The sequence below is a fragment of the Pogona vitticeps genome, chromosome 1 (assembly GCF_051106095.1).
Source record: "Pogona vitticeps strain Pit_001003342236 chromosome 1, PviZW2.1, whole genome shotgun sequence".
Lineage (NCBI taxonomy): Eukaryota > Metazoa > Chordata > Lepidosauria > Squamata > Agamidae > Pogona > Pogona vitticeps.
The window spans coordinates 152,720,055-152,739,123 of record NC_135783.1 but is presented as its reverse complement, the minus strand read 5'-3'; the positions used below and the strand labels follow the sequence as shown (position 1 = coordinate 152,739,123).

At 42.6% G+C, this 19,069-nt stretch overlaps 1 protein-coding gene across 1 annotated transcript in view; it reads right to left on the bottom strand.

Moving 5' to 3' along the window:
* Positions 1-13,482, bottom strand: part of BTBD3 (BTB domain containing 3) — a 29,181-nt gene extending 15,699 nt beyond the window's left edge. Inside the window, exon 1 of the mRNA XM_073003312.2 lies at positions 13,297-13,482. The gene's annotated coding sequence lies outside the window, so the exon portion shown is untranslated. The remainder of the gene's footprint in view (positions 1-13,296) is intronic.
* Positions 13,483-19,069: the final 5,587 nt, after the last annotated feature.

The following is a 19,069-nucleotide window of genomic DNA, read 5'->3' as shown; positions in this document are numbered from 1 at the left end:
AATACTTACAGTGCTACAGTTTTGTGTGATTCTATGAAAATTCAACGCTACCAAAGTTATCATAACAGGCACATATACTAAATGCTCTTTCTGATGGCAATTTTATCAAGAATGCGTCACAGTAGAGGACTGAGTATATTTTAAATAAGATATGAAAGCCACTACAAAGTTCAAAATTTCTGGCAGCATCCCAGAACTCCTAAAGGAATTACTGTATCTAATACAGAATCTTATTACAGCAGAGAACACTGCATGGAATTCACCCTGGAAAATAATGAACTATATTTTGTGGTGATCTGTTCAGGGCATATGAGTGGTGATGGGGAAGAGATTGAAATGAACTTCATTCTAACTCCAGAAGGCAGGAGAATTTTGGAGAAAAAAACAGCATCTGTTATTAGCCAAGGGCATTTGTACCTTTAGCAGAAGTGGTTTAGATAGACAAAGACCTTACAGAGAATGGACATTTTTAGAACTGCCAGCTACAAATAACTAGGCCATAAAACTTACTTGAGTGACCACGGTCCAGTCATGGTCTCTTACACTGACCTACCTCACAGGGTTGTTATGCCAAATGCATATATGAAAGTTAGAGAGCCATGTATCAGAAGAAAGGTAGAACAGAAATGGTGCAAACAAGAACTAATCAAACAAGCAAACATGGCCTGCATTTATGGTAGGGAACTTTTAATGCATTTTATTAGTACAAATAAGGGGAAAGCAACCAGGGATTGCCTTCTCTAATCTTGAAATATTTAGGAACAATGTACAGTGGTGCCTCGCACAACGAATGCCTCACACAACGATGAATTCACACAACGATGGCTTTTTCTGAAAAATTTGCCGCCTCACACAACAATGTTTCCTATGGGGAATTTTCGCACAACGATTTTGGGACCATGCTTCACACAACGATTGCGTTTTGGGTCCCCTGTTTCACTGAACGATGTTTGCAAAAAAGAGCAGGAAAGGTGGCTGTTAACAGTTTTAAATGCTTGGGATCATTGAAGCACCTTCTAATACGGGTGCACACCTGATTTGGCTTTGATCTGAGTCTTCGTTAATTTATGGTGAATATTTTTGTGCCCCATAGGAAACAATGGAGCTGTCAGATTTTGACAGCTGTCAAAAGTTGGTGGGGGGAAAAATTCAGCAAAAATTAACGAAAAGTGAGATCAAAGCCAAATTAAGTTTGCACCCGTTTTAGAAGGTGCAGAAGCTATTCCAAGCATTTAAAACCATTTTTGACCCTTTTATGACACACTTAAATTTGCAAAAATTGACTTCGCTAAACCATTAAAATGCATTGGAAAGGCTGCAATGCATTTGAATGGAGGAAACATTGTTTCACACAACGATGTTTCCTATGGGGATTTTCGCTTAAGGACGGCAATCCGTTCCAATTGGAATGGATTAACCGGTTTTCAATGCATTCCTATGGGAAATGGTGTTTCGCAGAACGATGATTCACACAACGATGAATTTTTTGGAACCAATTAACATCGTTGTGCGAGGCACCACTGTATTAAATTTATACCCTCCTTTTAAATGCCAAATCTATACACCGGAAACGACTAATAAACTACTAGTGAAGTAAGGCACATCACAGGGAACCATGAACAGCAACAGCACAATTTCCCAAAGAGTAACCCTTTTTTTTTCCTTTTCAAACTGAAAATCAGTCCAGGAAAAGATGTTGATGTTCAGCAGAGGAGCCAACCTGGAAACTGGAGTTCAGCCTGTGCTAGATGGATAGCATTTCCTTTGGGGATATAGTAGCAATCCCTTTATAAACACGAAGGCAGCACTCCCTTTGGAAGTTCAGATTTGAGATCTAAGCATTCAGGCGACAGGCCAACCTGGTTCAGCTTAGGCTGGGCACCCTGACACCCATTGTTAGTGGAAGGTGATGTGGGCTCTTTTTGAGAAGTGTCTGAAGGTACATCTTGTTATGCCAAAGTGGCCAATAAGCTTATTGACCAGAGGCAGGTATCCAGAGAATGTCACCCATCGCTGAAAAGAATGCACTGGCACCTTGATTATACCAGGATACCTGAAAAGATAATTGCCTTCTGTCATAAGCACCGACCTCAATGTTAAAATAACATTCAGATGTTTGCTTGTTTGTTTGTTTGCAAAGATATTTGAAAGGAATGAGATAGCTTCCCTTCACCCCCATTGTATCCAGACTTTGGAAGCCTGGGGGGCTTGATTTACTTTTCCATCTTGGTCTTCGGCCATAGCATTAATATCTTCCTGTTTAGGAAAGCTTCGGGGTCATAGAGATGGACTCTACTGCTTGGCTTTCCCAAAACTGATGTTTATCCTTCTGTCTCTATGGGGTTTGTTCATGTTGGGAGGTGGGAGCTACTAATCTTAATAGTTTTGTGTTGGCTTGCTATTTTTTTGTTACACTTCCTCGTCCCCTTCTTTCCACTGTACTTTACTACCTTAGTTGTTAACCATCTTGAATTACACACAGAGAAGCAAAATACAAAATTTTAAAAGAAATGCTGACAAAGAGGTCAATCCAATGTTAGCCCCAACTAGACTAGAACCACCGAAATGAACTGAACTTGCTAGTCACAAGTTAACAACTGATGAGTAATGAGATTTCAATTGAGTGTATTGTAGTTGGGATTAACATTGAATTTAACTCAAGGAGTTCAATTGGGTGCCTTTCTAACTCAGCAGGGATACCAACCTTCTACTACTGCATTTTTTCATACAATTTTAACACTCCTTAGAAGTATACTTTTCATTACTATTTGTTTAATATTAAAACTGAAAAAATACAATTAATCACATAATGAACCCAGCATACAGTGGCGCCTTGACTTACGAATGTCCCAACCTACGAACATTTTGAGTTACGAACAGCTCCATTCGCAAAATTTTGCTTTGACTTGCGAATGGAGCTTTGACTTACGAACGGAAAAAAACATGGGGAAGGCAGGAAATTTGAACTTTCAGTTAACCGTTGGTCAGCGAAGAGGCTGCCTGTCTGCTACCTCGCTCACCCCAGCAGTTAGAGTGTGTGGATACGGAGAGAGACTTCAGACTGCCTACTGCCTGGTACTGTTCTGCCTGGTACTGTACTGTACGGATTATATTTTACTTTTTGGCTTTCTTTAAATTTTTGATTTTTTTTTACTTTCTTTTTTGTAAAACAGAGAGACTGCCTGTTCTGGGTGAGTACACTGTATTTACTGTACAGGGGTTTTGCAGTTTGGGGTTGGGCTAGGCGGTTAGGTGGGGGGGCTTATGTTTCTTTGCTGGCTGTTGGTTTTAAAATCAGAAAACTGTTTGCAAAGGTCTGTCGGGCTGTTGGCCTCTAAAATGCATTTCAGTCTTTTGGTTTTAAAATCAGAAAACGTTTTGCAAAGGTCTGTCTGGCTGTTGGACTCTAAAGCTAAGTGACCTCTCTTTTGTTTTAAAAGGTGTTGGTGGGTAGGTTTAAAAGGTGCTTGGTTTGGTTTAAAATGTATAATTAATATGATATACTCTAAAAAAAACCCCTGCAAATCAAATATACATGGTAAATCAGATCTTCTGTACTGATTTAAAGAATACAAAGAGAATCAAGATCTTTTGTGGTTGCTGCTGTTGCTGCAAAATACAAATCACTATTGGTCAGAATTAGCAACAGCAATCAGTGGTAGCTCATGCCATCTCTTTAGCAAATTTTCCCCACAACCACAAAGCAACACGAAACAAGCTGTTGATTTATGGTGCAATATAGTTTCTCTATTCCACTTCCTCTTCGTTTCTCACTGTTCTATATTGGCTTGATCTCCACTCTGTTCTCTTTCTTCCATTTATGTTCATGCCTCCCCCAGGAACTGTCTGTGCCTTCTCCTGCAGAAATATCCATGTCATGCTTGGAAAACTAAAGTGTCACAAAGACGAAACCTTCAAAACTGGAAACTGCTTACAGACTAATTAGCTTACATTCATTTTATTCCACCAGACAAGTGTAAATGGTATAAAATAACATTTCAAATTTCCCTGCTCTGCTATATGATTCTACCAGTATGGCAACACTTACTTTCCCACTGAGCATTTGACAAAATTGCCAAGACACATTTAGAATACTAGCTATGCATAATTTGCTTCTTGACAATACAATTAAGGGGGAAAACACCATGATTAATTTTAGAAACAAGGATAAGCCTCTGAAGATTTAGCCCTACATACGGTAACTCTACAATTATTATTTCCACATATTTTATTTTTGAAACTTACATCCTATCTTTGTACATACAATAGTCAATATATAATAGAACATTATACTACTGGTAAAATATCCAATAGTCACACAGCATAAAAGATTCTACATATACTCCTTTTAAAGTCTCACTTATTAAAAGGCCAGATACCAAAGTCAATCAATGGTGACATCAACCTGACTACTGATAGAGAGAATACACTACAGCTGGGGTATCATCATTGAGAAGGCTTTGTTACAGATGTCTGGGCACACTGAGTAGATCCTGACTTGTGGGCATGATGACATAAGGGAGGGCAATCCTTTGAACAGCCAAGCCCTACATTATTTTGGATTCTAACATCGGAATCAGCATTTAATATTAAGTTATGTGAAAAAGAAGCCAGCCAGGATAGTTCTCAGGCATGACCACCGCTGATGCACCAGTAACTGTGAAAAAGCACTCTGAAGCACTGATGCCTAGCGACAAAGCAGTATCAAGGGGCACCCCCAAAGTAAATCCCTGCTCCTTCTACAGGAGCACAGCACTCCTCTATTTCCCTGACTTCAACACTGCTTACACTATTAGGCAAGAATAACTAACAACCATCATTTTAACTCTAAACTGCAGGCAACCCAAGTGGAAGAACGCTAAACAAAGAGTAACTACCTAACATATATAATTACAGTAGGATTCCCATATCCGTGGGGGATTGGTCCCAAGACTTCCTACAGGTGCTGAAAACCATGGATAATAGTAAATGCTATGTACATAACATGATAAAATAAAAAAATCCAGAAAAAAGTATTCTCACTGTGTCAATACAGAACTGGCCACTAGAGGGCGCCAGAGACCAAGCTGCCGGTGTATGTTCTTAAACAAAAAATTTCTAAATTTTTTCTTTTAATATTTTTAATATTTTCAAGCTGTGAATAAGTAAAACCATGGAAACTGATCCCGCAGATATGGGTCCTACTGTACCTAATATATTAGAAATCTAAGCAAATCTAAGAAATATTGAGTAGCTAATGTTATTAGCATTAGAAATAATTCTCAAACATAGCAAAGTATCAACAAACCTATGATGGCTGCACCCAATCACTTCTAATGATTGGGTGCAGCTCATGCATCAAATAGGAGTCAACACTAAAATTCTGGGAAGAAACTACTTTATCAAAAGCCATTTATGCTATGACTACAAAGAACCATAAAATGTCACAAATCAGAGTGCTATAGTGCTGTGGTCTCCAACCTTTTTAACCCTGCGGACCGTTTGGAAAGGCGGGGCAGCCCCGCGCTCGTGCGCATGCATGAAGGGGCGTGCGCGCTCTTACGTAGCCGTGTGCTCATGTCCATGCATGAAGGAGCGGGAGGATAAGGTGCTGCTTTTTCCTTTTTAAAAAACTGTTCTGGGTGGTTTTTGTAGGGTGGATTTGGACTGGGGGGTTTATGTTTCTGTGCTGTGTTGTTTTGTTTTTTGGATTTTTTTGCAGTCCCAATGTGGGACTTGCTCTGTTTATTTTTAATTTTGGTATTTTTTTGAAATGCTGGAACGGATTAATTCCGTTCCCATGCATTTCAATGGGAAATGGTGCTTCGACTTACGAACAGTTTGACTTACAAACACCATTCCAATACAGATTAAGTTTGTAAGTCGAGGTACCACTGTATTTGGAGCAAAAATTAATATAAGACCCTGGTTTTTTTCGGGAAACACTGTAGTTCCGGTAACAAGGGGTGGGTACGCGGTGTGTGACCTTAATTACACCAAAATGGGAAACTTTAGCAACTAATTGGCATGACTGACTTGCACTCTGAAGGCAAACTAAAATTTGCCCCAAGTAACTAGTGAGGCTGACAAAGCATTTAGTAGCTAGCTACCATTCCAACACTGTAGCAGAGAGAAAAATGCAAAGTAAATCTGCTCCACCAGCAGTGCTTTTAAGAGTAAGTCTCTAATTTTGTTTGTATACCCCTTCTCTTCCTGTCCTCTTTTCCTTTTGTATTGCATCTTTTAGATTGTCAGCTTAAAGGTAAATTTTTTTTGTTTTAGCTGATCTTGTCTAATACACTTTGGGAGTTTTTTTAAAAGTCACTGATTAATATAAGTTCATTTTAATGGAATAACAGGCAAACAAACAAGTGAAGTGTTATGAAACAATAGCCTGGAAACAGTTATCACAGTCTTACTAGCTTCTTCACCAAATTTAAGGATGACTTTGTCTTCATTTGGATACAAAGCCATAATGTAATTTATCTTCCAGGGTAAAAACCCCATCCCACTACAGTGGACCCTCTACTTAAGGAATTAATCCGTATTGGAACGTTGGCTGCAAGTCAAAAAGTCTGTAGGTCGAATCTCCATTGACATACAATGCATTGAAAACCGATTAATCCCATAACCAGTGGTTTTTATTCTATTTTTGTTCCATTTTGGTTTTTTTCTGGTCTGTAGGTCGATTCTCTGGCTGCTAGTCGAATCTAAATTTTGCAGCCAGGGAAGTCTGTAACTCGAAAAGTCTGTAAGTCGAGCCGTCTGTAAGTCGAGGGTCCACTGTATGATGAAAGTTTCCTTCAAAGAGCAATAATTACTGTTGGTGTAAAGTTGCACAGTGGAGTCAGATGATGTCATTATCCAGCACCAATAACATTTAAGTTAAATGAATTGAAATGAATTGAAACTTTCAGGTTCCAAGGATCCCTAGGGCTTCCCCCCCACCCCGCCCCAGAGATACCTTTGGGGGCCTCAGGGGGCTTTAATAGGTAAAAATCACTGCAATCCTGATCCCAGTGACAATTAAACTAAACATTATAAGTGACAATTAAACTAAACATTAACAGTGCTGGATGATGACATCATCTAGCTCCACAGCATAACTTTACACCAACAATATCACTACAGTCCAATAAGGATTTTCTTCCAGTAATTAAATATTGAACATATTTAAGTCTTTTTAATGTGTCACCAATTTATCTTGAATTATTCCATATTTGAAAATACTTAAAAATGCTGTTTCTTTAAGCAATTACCAGTAATTTGTTAATAAATAAAAATGTATCTGACATTTAAAAGCATTGTCCCCTTGGATACGTAACCTGGCAGATCAGTCTAAAAGGTAAAGGTAAAGGTTGCCCTTGACATTTAGTCCAGTCATGTCCGACTCTAGGGCACAGTGCTCATCTCCCTTTCCAAGCCATAGAACAAGCATTTTTGTCCGAAGACAGTTTCCATGGTCACGTGACCAGCACGACTAGACACGGAACGCCTTTACCTTCCCACTGTGGTGGTATCTATTTATCTATTCGCATTTACATGCTTTCGAACTGCTAGGCCGGCAGGAGCTGGGACAAGTGATGGGAGCTCACCCTGTTGGTGGATTTGATTTTACGACTGCTTGGTCTTCTGACAACCTGCAAAACTCTAGTCATTTATTTACAATTTTAACCAGATTCCAGTGATGTATATGTGTGTGCTGCCAAGTCAATTTTGACTTGACCCTTCCCAGGGTTTTCTAGGCAGAGAATACGCAGAAGTGGTCTATTATTCGCTTCTTCTGGCTGTACTTGCAGGAGGCCCAGTGGGGAATCAAACTCCCAGCCTTTGGCTCCAAAGCCAGATACCTAAACCACTCAGCTATCCAGCCAGCTGATGGTTTAAGTCTGATAAGCCACCATTATTCCCAAAAAGTAAGGTAAGACAGACAATAATGTTTGATTGAATAAGCAGACATGGGTGAAATCCTATCTACCTTTCTAAAGTATTAGCATAGTTTATTGTAAGCTGCATTCAAATTTTATTTAAAACCCCAGAATTCCTTTAAAATGTCATATGCAAGGCAAGTGTGCCAACTGGACCTCTTTAACATGCAAGTGGAAGTCTTTGCATCATATTAACTTCATAATTTCAGGAAATTAGTAACATTCCAATTTGCATACATATTCTGCATTTTGTGACTATTTTGTTCCAAATGAACGCTCCCAAGACATAAATATATTTAAAAAATCATCTAAAATAGCAGATTTGAGAACTATAGTGCTATTGTTGAATGTTTTTAATATTTTAAGATCAATTCGCTTATTAATTCATTTATGAACCAATATTTTGTAATTCTTCGCCTATTCCCTTCCACTTTAGACGTGTGCACTCGTGTATTTATCTCTTAGTAAAGAATAATTTGTTTGGTTTTCTCAACACAGCTTTCAAATATATGCCCCCTCCCTCCCCATAATCAACAGTTCTTTTGAAATAAGAGCAAACCATTAGCAAATACAATCCAAACTGGAAATAAACCTTATTTGGGCATTCTGCAAACAAGCTCTGAGGAAAGCATGTCAGTGTGCTGCCCTTCCACCGTTTTTACAGACAAAAACATCAGCCTAAAGAAGGCGAGACTGTTTTATCACTATCTACAAATGACTATAAATACCAAGAAATAGACGTGTGTCATATATGCAGAGCCTACATGTATGTAATAGCCTCCTGCTCTTGAGATTGCTGCTGTCACATGTTGAATGCAATGATGGAGGGGAATGGGACTAGGGCATTCTCCTCACCACGTATGGAAAACATGTGCATACAGAATGCCTGGATAAAGCTACAGAAAACTATGTATGTGACTGTCTCCTCAAACTCGTGGGGAAGCATGTTGTGGGAGGCTGGGGTGGGATGTCTGATGCCTGCTCAAGGAGCTTTGCATCTGTCAAGACTCAAACCTAGGATGAGTAACTAACAGACAATCAGGTCAGGGACTCCTGACCTCTACACATTAAAACGGAGGGAGATGTCTTCTACACAGGGGGCTGACTGGTTCATGCTGTTCTGCTCCTTCAAACATTTTCCTGAGACACAGTTTGAAAAGCAGAAAAAAAAATAACAACAAACACACCCAAATGCACAAGGCCTGTGGAATCCCCGAGACGACACCCACTGACCCTATTATGTAAGCTTATATCACTGCACTTCTGGTGAAGACAGTGACAATTGTCTTAATTACACTAAGACTGCACTCCTCCTGTACACTCACCTTGAACTGAATGATGCACTGAAAGTAAATTAAGTTTAGAAAACTGCGTCACTCCATCCACTACGCAATCCTTGGGATCCACTTTAAATCATTAGTATGTAGTCAAAAGGATCACCCCACCCTCCTTTTGTAGGAAATGTTTAGATTTATGCAAAATGATTGGCAATTTTGCACCTGATGTAGTATTTAAATTCAGAACATATTTCAGAAAAATATGTTCATAATTATTTCTGAAGAGATTGTGTGAGTCAGGCACCAGGCTATAGAGCCAGAAGTTGGGAGTTCAATTCTTCACTGTACATCCCAGAAGAGGCAGCCTTGTGTGGCCTTGAGTACACAGAAAAAAAGGTATGACATACCCCTTTTGAGTGCTCTTTACCTAGAAAACTCTGAAAAGGGTTGTCATAAGTTAGAATTCACTTGACAGCACACAATTATTATTAGGTTGTGTAAATCTCTTGCAGGAAAGATAGCAAAAACACTGACAAGCATCATGGTTAATCATTAAGATACTACAAAACTTTCCCTCTGTTTTTTGATGGATGGATGGATGGATGGATGGATGGATGGATGGATGGATGGATGGATGGATGGATGGATGGATGGATGGATGGATGGATGGATGGATGGATGGATGGATGGATGGATGGATGGATTTGATTTGTATCCCACCTATGCGACCACTCTTGTAATATAATAATTCCTCTGGAACTCTTGTTACACTTCACCTTTTCAAAGTTATTTCATTGCAAACAGTATTACATAAAAGAAAATGCTGTACAAACTTCATCTCTAAATTTTGTAGCTGCTCACGATGCCACTCTGGTATTTAAGAACATGTGTTCAAAGAGGTAGCTGCGATAGTCTGTTTCAGCATGTTGAACAAAAACAGAACAAAAAACAAAAGATACTGTGGCACTTTAAAAACTAACAGATCTATTTCACCGTGAACCGCAAAATCTGTCAGTTTTTAAGGTACAGTAATAGTTGCTTCTGTTATGTTTTCCAGTAAAAATATGTGTTGCTCTTATCCTTCACCATTAAGAGTATATTGGCAAAGGAAGAGAAAGGAGGGAAAGCAAAGTACTGTATTGTCACATTTTAATATCTGATTTCAGTGGATCAGAATCCACAGATACAGGAATGCAACTACCTGTCAGAAGCCCCAGAATTATTTTAAGATTAATTTAACCCCAAAATACTAGTTCTAGGATCCTGAATATAATGCCATATCCCAGCAAATATAGACGAGGCAAGATACTGTAATTAAAAGCATAGCCTTGGAAGCTATTAGTTATAAGCAACTTAGTTACTGGAAGTTGGTTTTCTTTGAGGGTGATGAAACTGTAACTAAATTACATTGCAAAAGTAAAATGATGCCACAAATTCTATTGAGCACTTTGGCCTGATGCAGGCAAATGGCATAACTTAGAGCAGCTTCTTGCTGCTAATTAACAAATACCTGCTTCAATTCTGGGGCAGAAAGCTGAAAATTCAAGAGAAGACTTATTAATTCCCAGCGAAAGGCTGATGAAGTTAGACTCTTCATATTTGACGGGTGTAACTGTGCAATAGGATTTTGGCCAACATACATAGTTACTTTTTTGGTTTTACAAGTAATACTTTCTACAGTATTTACTTGCAGAAGTTATTTTTAAAGGGGATTTTGCATTTTAGAAGCATTTTGACAGGGATATTTCAAATTTTAAGCCTTCATATCACTGCTAAATGACAAAGTATACTTTTATTGAGTCTTTTTCATTTTCCAGGTGCGGTACCAGGAATGAATACTACATGGAATCCAATAAGGCAACTGCCAGAGGTTAATGGCACTGAACTCCAGCGCATGCTTTTAAAGGCAAAGCAATAATAATGATAGCCCAGCTGCTGTAAAACATGTAATATCCCTTACAAGTAGAGCAAGACCTATTCCAAGCAAGAGGTGTAGCCAAGACAAAATGTGTCCAACCTTTCTCATTGCCTCGTCCTCCTCTTCACTGTCGAGAGGGAGAGGGCATGAAGCAAGAGAAGCCTTGGAGATATATCTCCAATACTCCCACAGGTGGCTTACAAACACAGCAAGAGGGAACATTCAGGGGTGAAGCATCCACTCCACCTCAATGTGCCTCCACAGAAATCAGCAGCTGAGGCAACTGTAAGGAGCCGCTGTGAGCATCTCTGCACTATGGGTGGCTGCTATGGGTGGCTGTGTGATTAGATCTAGGGACAGTGAACCCGATTCTCCTTATCACTCTGCCCTGAAAGAGGGCAAATGAGAGGAGGATGCAGGTCTTCCTTCTTGTAACTAAGCTGCTCATGCGTCTGACCGACACCGTGGCCGTGAAGCAATCTATGATGACCCAGCTACTGCCTCTGTTGTCCCTATAGTAGCTGGAACAAGGTCTGTGAAGCCATCCAGGTGCAGAAAGGCAACAAAGGGAGGCAGTAGCTGCTCTTTGTAGCTTTCTCACTTAAACAGGGTAACAATATAACCTCAAAACAAAACCTTGCGTTACTAACCCCAACCCCAGACAGAATTCCGTGGGCAATGCCACATAGCAAGAAAGTGGCATCCATCAGAGTAGCCAGGACCAAAGCCCAATACTCCGCACTGCCCAGGGGGAGATGGCAAACAAGAGTGGCATCAGCTGTTCTTTCTTGCCACCATCACTCACTCAACTCATATTGAGAAGCAGCCCACTATGCTCCCAACTACGTCTGTCTCCTATGGCCCAGTCCCTACTATCCTCCTAGAGAGAAAGAGAGAGTAAATCAGCAGATATGGCTCCCACATCAGACCATAGACAGCAGAAGGTAATGAAGAAGAGTTGCTGCTGCTCCCACTATTTTAAATTACACTACAGAAAAAGATGGGGCCCAAAACATCATCTCATCCTCAGCAACTGGTGAATGTCAAGTTCACACAATTACATCCTTCAGCGGCACTGGGGCTTCGGTAGCTGCCTAACAGCAAATCCCAATGTCAGTGCTAGAAAATGTAGTTCAAGCTTCTGAGAGAATTCACTTGACAGAGTATTCCATTCATGCCAATATACAGTATCTGTATCTAGCATACCAGAACCAAACATGCCTAGTGCTGTTTTTCCTGACATGCTGGTTTCCTTGGTGTGTAAAGAGACCTTGCCTTCATTAATATGATCATTCCAAGGATGGTTTCAGAAGATGCTTCCCACCTGACACTAGCAGGCATTTTGCAACTTGTCTGTGTTTGGAAGACTAAATGCAGAAGCACCAGTGGAAACACAAAGACTGGGAACAGCAATGTGTAAAAAGGCCCTGTAAGATTTAGTGAAGGGAGCAGGAGAATGTCACCATGATGATGATGATGTCTCAAACTGACCTGTGTCTAAGCTGGGGGGTAGTAGCCAGGGGCTCACATGACAAAACACTTCTCCAAACGAATAAATATTTGGTTATACAAAAGTTAGCATGTCAGGGAGAGGGGTTGGCATCTAGCCTCAACATCCTACTAAGTGCAGGAGAGTTGTTCCGTTCTGTGTGTATTAAAGGGACTCAAAGCACCCCGTGAACACTCTCCTTCGTGTGTGTGAGGGGGGGGGAGAGAGAGAGGGTAAGGCACGTAAGCATCCCATAATTTCCCTCTGGGAGAACGAGGCCAAAACCACTGCCTCCCCAAAGGGGTCAAGAGGAGGGAGATGGTGGAGGTGGGGATGGGGGCGATCCCAAGCAGGAGCTCCCCCCCCCCAGCAGCCCAGCGCCAGGCCCTCTGGGCCCTGGCCGCTTTCTTCCTCCTCCACAGGAGGAGCCCTCGCCCGATCCATCACGCCCTTCCCTTCCCTTCCCACCACCACCACCCCCGGTCGCCCGGCTGCTGGTGCACCCGCTGCCTGCCGCCGCCGCCACGTCCTGCTCCGGCTGGTTCCCGACCGACCTTCCCCGGCGAGGCGAGGCCAAGCTAGGCCAGGCCAAGCCGGGCCTCGCCTCCTGCGCTCATTCCCCGCACGCCCTTGCCTTGGCGCTCCTCGGAAGTAAACGCGGGAGACGGGAAAGCCGCGGCGCGCCATCTCGGCCCCGCCACCTACCATGGCTGCCCCCTCCGTCCTGCTGTTTGCCTACGGGCGGCGGCGGCGGCGGCGGCGGGTCCCCTCCCCGGGCAAGAGGGGGAAGGGATGGCGGGACTCTCGGCCGCGGGAGCGCGCCCGCCCGCTGCACGTGCCCGCTCCCGTCGCGGGGCCTAGAAGGAGGGGAAGGACGGGAGGGAGTGAGGGAGGAGGAGGAGGAAGGTGTGGGAAGCTGGGGACTGTGGGCAGAAGGGTTTCAGATGGCGGTTGGGGTGGGCCTGGGGGGGGAGCTGGCGGTGTATTGAGTGAACGAGGAGCCGAAAACCCCCCCCCAAAAAAACATGCCCTCCTGAGGCGAGCCTAATGAGGCGAGAGGAGACGTTAGCCCGCGAAAGCTTGACGCGATGGCGGATGCTGGTGGTGGTGGCGATGATGACAACAATTATGTGCAGTGGTGGTTGGGATTGTTTTTTTCCCGGGCTGTTTGGCCCTGTTCTGCAGGAAAAAAACCCTCAACAACCATCGGATCCCGGCCGTGAAAGTCTTGGAGAGAACACAACGCTGTGGAGTCTTTCAGGACCACCGGCATCCTTTTTTTTCCTTCTTGCCCAGTCGCAGCCTCACCAGCAGCGGCATCAACCCGGGAGTCTCAAATCCAAGCACGGTGGTCGGGGCGAGAAGGCCACAAGTTAGAAAGGGTATATGCTGTGACATGTTAAGTAGGTACAGGGTAGGTATTGGCAGGAGCAATAACACAGCCTAATGGATGTAGAAAAGCAGGTCTCTGCAACAAAATGTTGCAGAGGCATTATTTTCAAAACCCATTAGGCTGTGTTATTGCTCCTGCCAATACCTGACCTGTACTTGTGTGGCTCTCCAAAGAAAGAAAGCTGTGCTTTCTTTCCTCCAAGTCATTTCATTCCTTCTCCCAGACCCTCAGTGAAGTGCTATCTATACCTGTGGGCTATACATGTAAGGAGTCACTGAGGGTCTTTCCCTGATATCCTGCTGGACTGGCAAAAGGAATGAAACAACTTGGAGTCATTTAAGAGGCCCATGTATGCGTTTTGTTAGTCTGCAAACCACAGGAGTCCTCTGGCCTGCTGCTGTTCTCTCTTGTTTGTGTCTGGTGGTGGCTCTGTTGCCTAAGTAATGACGTATTTGAAAGGAAAGGGATGACTGTACCTTTTAAATATTAAATATCATAAAATTTAAAAGGAAATACTGTATTGTTGATCATACTTCCTTTTAAATGTCTGATACTACTCTAGCAATGGGGAAAAAAGCAGTCAGATGAGCAGTTGAATATAGGGTACTGCTTCTATGTTTTTCTATAATTAAAAGGGCTAGATACTTTTTTCAAAAAATGAGAACATTTCAAAGGAGGCCTCCTCTCCCCGCCCCCGGCTTTTTTTAAAGAGAGAAACTTCTGTGCCATCCTGTGACCATAGCTGGAATGAAGCAAGAGAAGTTATCTGAGTAACATACTATTAGTTTTGTAATATGATAAAGTCTTCAATATATTAGACAAGGTCTTTCACAGCACTAGGATACCTCTAAATGAAAATGTTGGGATTGAAACTGGGACACACTGGCCGAAATCCTGTGTAGTGTAGTAAGTCACAACTAGGGTAGGCCAATTTGAATCAGTGGAGCCTGCAGAGGAGGTGACTCAGCAAAATCCCCACTGTCAATGAGACTGCCCTAGTTGTGACACTAAGCAGCAGGATTTCAAGCATTGCATGCAAATGACATAGGTTCTTTATCCCTAGATACCTATTTGTGAAGTAGATTTCAATGTTCTCACAACAAATTTAGCCCTCTCCACCCCACCATTGCTATATTAACTGGTGAGGTTTTATGCAGTTTTTAGGCACACATTCTGGTAATGTGCTAAGGGAGTGTCTAGGCAGATATTCTTTTTAGGATATGTTCCTCCCCAATTTTTTAAATATTTATTCCATTGACTGCACAACATTAGCATTATTTGCACAGAGATTCAGTCTTTCAGGGAGAAACTGAGGAACTAGACACCAAATAGGTTTGGGGAATAACCTAGGATTTAAACTTGCGTCTTCCGGATCCAACACTTCAAACATTGCAATATGCTAGCTCTTTCACATCAGTGGTGATTATGGAAATGAAGCCAAGGCTGGAATATATTGGTAGAAAAGCAACAACCAATTTGCTTAATTGACATATTATGCAAATTTGCATAAATCTAATTGTAGCCACCTAATTTGTGTAATGTGCAAAATAGACTTCCCAGATTTAGAGAACTGGAACTCTACCCCCTCCCATTTTCGTGAACATTTTATAAAGTGTGTAGTGCAGCAGTCCCCAACTTTTTTGGGATCGTGGACCCAGCGCCAACATGAACACTCCCCAACCCATTTGTGCATGCACAGGGCCCCTGCATGCCCGCTCACACGCCCACCCACACCTTCGTGCAGCCACTCGGGTGCTTGTGCGAAGCAGTGGGAGAAAGCCAGCATGAGCACTCCCCCACCCCTTCATGCATGCGCTGGGGCACTTTCACGCCCACCACGCACCCACCCACCCCTTCGCTCTGGCACATGCGTGAAGGGGTGGGGGAGCACTCACGCTAGCGCTGGCACGTACGCACATGCACAAAGCAGCTGTTGGGAGGGGAGGGTGGGAGGTCTGTCTTCGCAGCCTGATCCGGCTCAGGCCACGGAGTGGCACCAGGCCACGGACCGGGGGTTGACAACCTCTGGTGTAGTAGATATATAACATCAGTGGATGAGCTCTGTTCAAGCATCTCTTCATTATCGGTAGCTTAATGTTAGAGCAGAGGTTTTAAGTTTCCGGATCAACTCTCATCTCGAGCTAACAATCCTTTGGAAGAAGCGTAGTAATCAGATGAGCTTGTTGTCAAACATGCTTTTGACAGGCATCTGTTATTCTTCTGGTAAGCTATCTTGCATCTACCCCCCTTCATTTCTTTTCTCAGAATCATTGTGGACTTCTAAAGGAAATAAAGGAAATCCGCCAAAGAATACGCTAGTATATGTTTTTGGCTTTATATGTGGCTCAACTTACTCCCTAGCTCCAAAATCTCCCCTTTTCCTCTCTGTTTGAGTCTGGTTGCTTCTTTTTTCCTTAACACATCTCAGCATCCTGACGAATGTTACAGACCGATCCAAAGAGAAGAAGGGCATCATTATTCCTTCTAAGCTGTGCATGTGCTCCATTGGCACTCTGCAGTAGCCAATCTAGGCCTGTATTAATTTGTTTTGATATCAGCACACACAAAGGCGGCAAGTACTTTACTGTCTATAAGCAATTGTGCAGGCCTAGTATGGACTGGAATAAAATCTTACTACATATAGTATATTGCATAAAGTACTGATGTGGGAAGAGGAACAATCTAACAGCTTTCACAAAGTGATACAGGTTAATTCACTTCTTTTAAAAAATCTCTCTGATTTTTGAATGTGGAATATTGTGCATCTGTAGCCATGATTCAGAAAGCCAGGAAATGGCCTGATATTGCTGCACAATATTGTGCCTGTGTTGCCATCAGGGAAAAGGATGCCAAGCTTTACATAGCAAAGGGCATCCTAAATGTTGACAACACCAATGGCAGCAGTCAAGATGGTCTACAGGATGCCCTCTTGTACTCACTACCATTCACAAAGTGACACTGGAGGTGAAAATTCCAGAAGTGGACTCCTTTTCCTACCCAATAACCACTTCTCACCCAAACACAAAGCAATTGCCAGGGCTGTTTTTCAACAAATTTTCTAAGTATTCCTCAATAAAGTTTGGCATCTTTTTTCCTGCTGGCAACATGGGCATAATATTGTGCAGCAAAGTTGGGTCAATTACTTATGCTTTTAATTGTGAATACAGAAGCACAATGTCCCACATTCATAAACCAGGGGATTTTTGAAGAATTGAATTTCCTGGCTTTTTAAAAAAAAAAACCAAAATAAACTGAAACAGGATAATTTTAGTATCTGTCTAATGAATGTACATTGTAACATGTATTTCCCTCTTCTGTAAATTGTGGTTATGAGAAATCTACTCCCTTGAAGTCTGCTACGGGTGTGATCATCCAGGACCAAACACAGCCGATGGAACACTGCATGCAGCACTACTCTGAGCTACAGTATATTCCAGAGAGAATGTAGTAACTGAAGAAGCATTAAATAACATTCAGTGCCTGCCTGTCTTGGAAGAGCTGGACAGCGAACCAACTTTAGCAGAAATAAAAGCAGTCTTGGATTCCCTCGCCTCTGGCAAGGCACCTGGAAGGGACAACATCCCTGTTGAAGTACTGAAATGCTGTAAGGAGATCATCACCAGTGAACTGTATGAAGTCTTTTGTCTCTGCTGGAGGAAAGGTAGAGTACCACAGGACATGAAGGATGCAAACACTGTCACATTATACAAGAACAAAGGAGACGGGCAACTTCAATAACTACCATGGCATCTCTCTTCTCAGCATTTTAGGAAAGCTGCTTGCCCGTATTGTGCTGAAGAGACTCCAGGTGCTTGCAGACAGAGTCTATCCAGAATCACAGTGTGGATTTCGAGCTAATAGATCCACCACTGACATGGTATTCTCCCTCCGACAGTTGCAGGAGAAATGCAGGGAACAATAACAGCCGCTCTTAGTGGCCTTCATAGACCCTACAAAAGCATTTGACTTGGTTAGCAGGGATGGCCTTTTTAAAATACTTTCCAAGATTGGATGTCCACCTCGTCTCCTTAACATCATCAGATCCTTCCATGAGGGAATGAAAGGCACTGTAGTTTTTGACGGCTCAGCATCAGATCCCTTTGACATCCGAAGTGGAGTGAAACAGGGCTGTGTCCTCGCACCAACCCTGTTTGGAATCTTTTTTGCTGTCATGCTGAGGCATTTCTTTGGAACTGCAACAGAAGGTGTCTATCTCCGGACTACGTAGATCAGACGGAAAGCTGTTTAATCTCTCTAGACTGAGAACAAAGACCAAAGTTCAGCTGAAATGCATGCGGGACTTCTTCTTCCCAGATGATGCAGCCATTGTCGCCCACTCTGCTGAAGACCTCCAACAACTCATGAATTGTTTCAGCAAGGCCTGCTAAGACTTTGGACTAACAATCAGCCTGAAGAAAACACAAGTCATTGACCAGGGTGTGGACTCACCTCCCTCTATTACCATCTCCATACAAGAATTGGAGGTTGTTCATGACTTTGTGTACCTTGGCTCAACCATCTCTGACACCCTCTCTCCAGATGTCGAGCTGGATAAACGCATTGGCAAAGCAGCTACCTTGTTCTCTAGACTCCCAAAGATAGTATGGCTCAATAAGAAGCTGACAACACATACCAAGATCCAGGTCTATAGAGCCTGTGTCCTGAACACACTCCTGTACTGCAGTGAGTCCTGGACCCTTTGTGCACGGCAAGAGAGGAAGCTGAACACCTTCCATATGTGTTGCCTCCGACGGATTTTTGGTATCACCTGACAGGACAAAGTTCCAAATAGAGTAGTCCTAGAACGAGCTGGAATTTTCAGCACGTATACATTACTGAAACAGCGACATCTACGTTGGCTTGGGCATGTCGTGCAGGGAAATCGCCCCAGAGGGAGACCACAGCTGCGATACAAGGATTTCTGCAAGCGGGATCTGAAGGCCTTAGGAATAGATCTCAACAGATGGGAAACACTGACATCTGAGCATTCAGCCTGGAGGCAGGCATTGCATCACGGCCTCTCCCAATTTGAAGAGACCCTTGTCCAGCAGGCTGAGGCAAAGAGGAAGTCACAAAAGCAGCAAA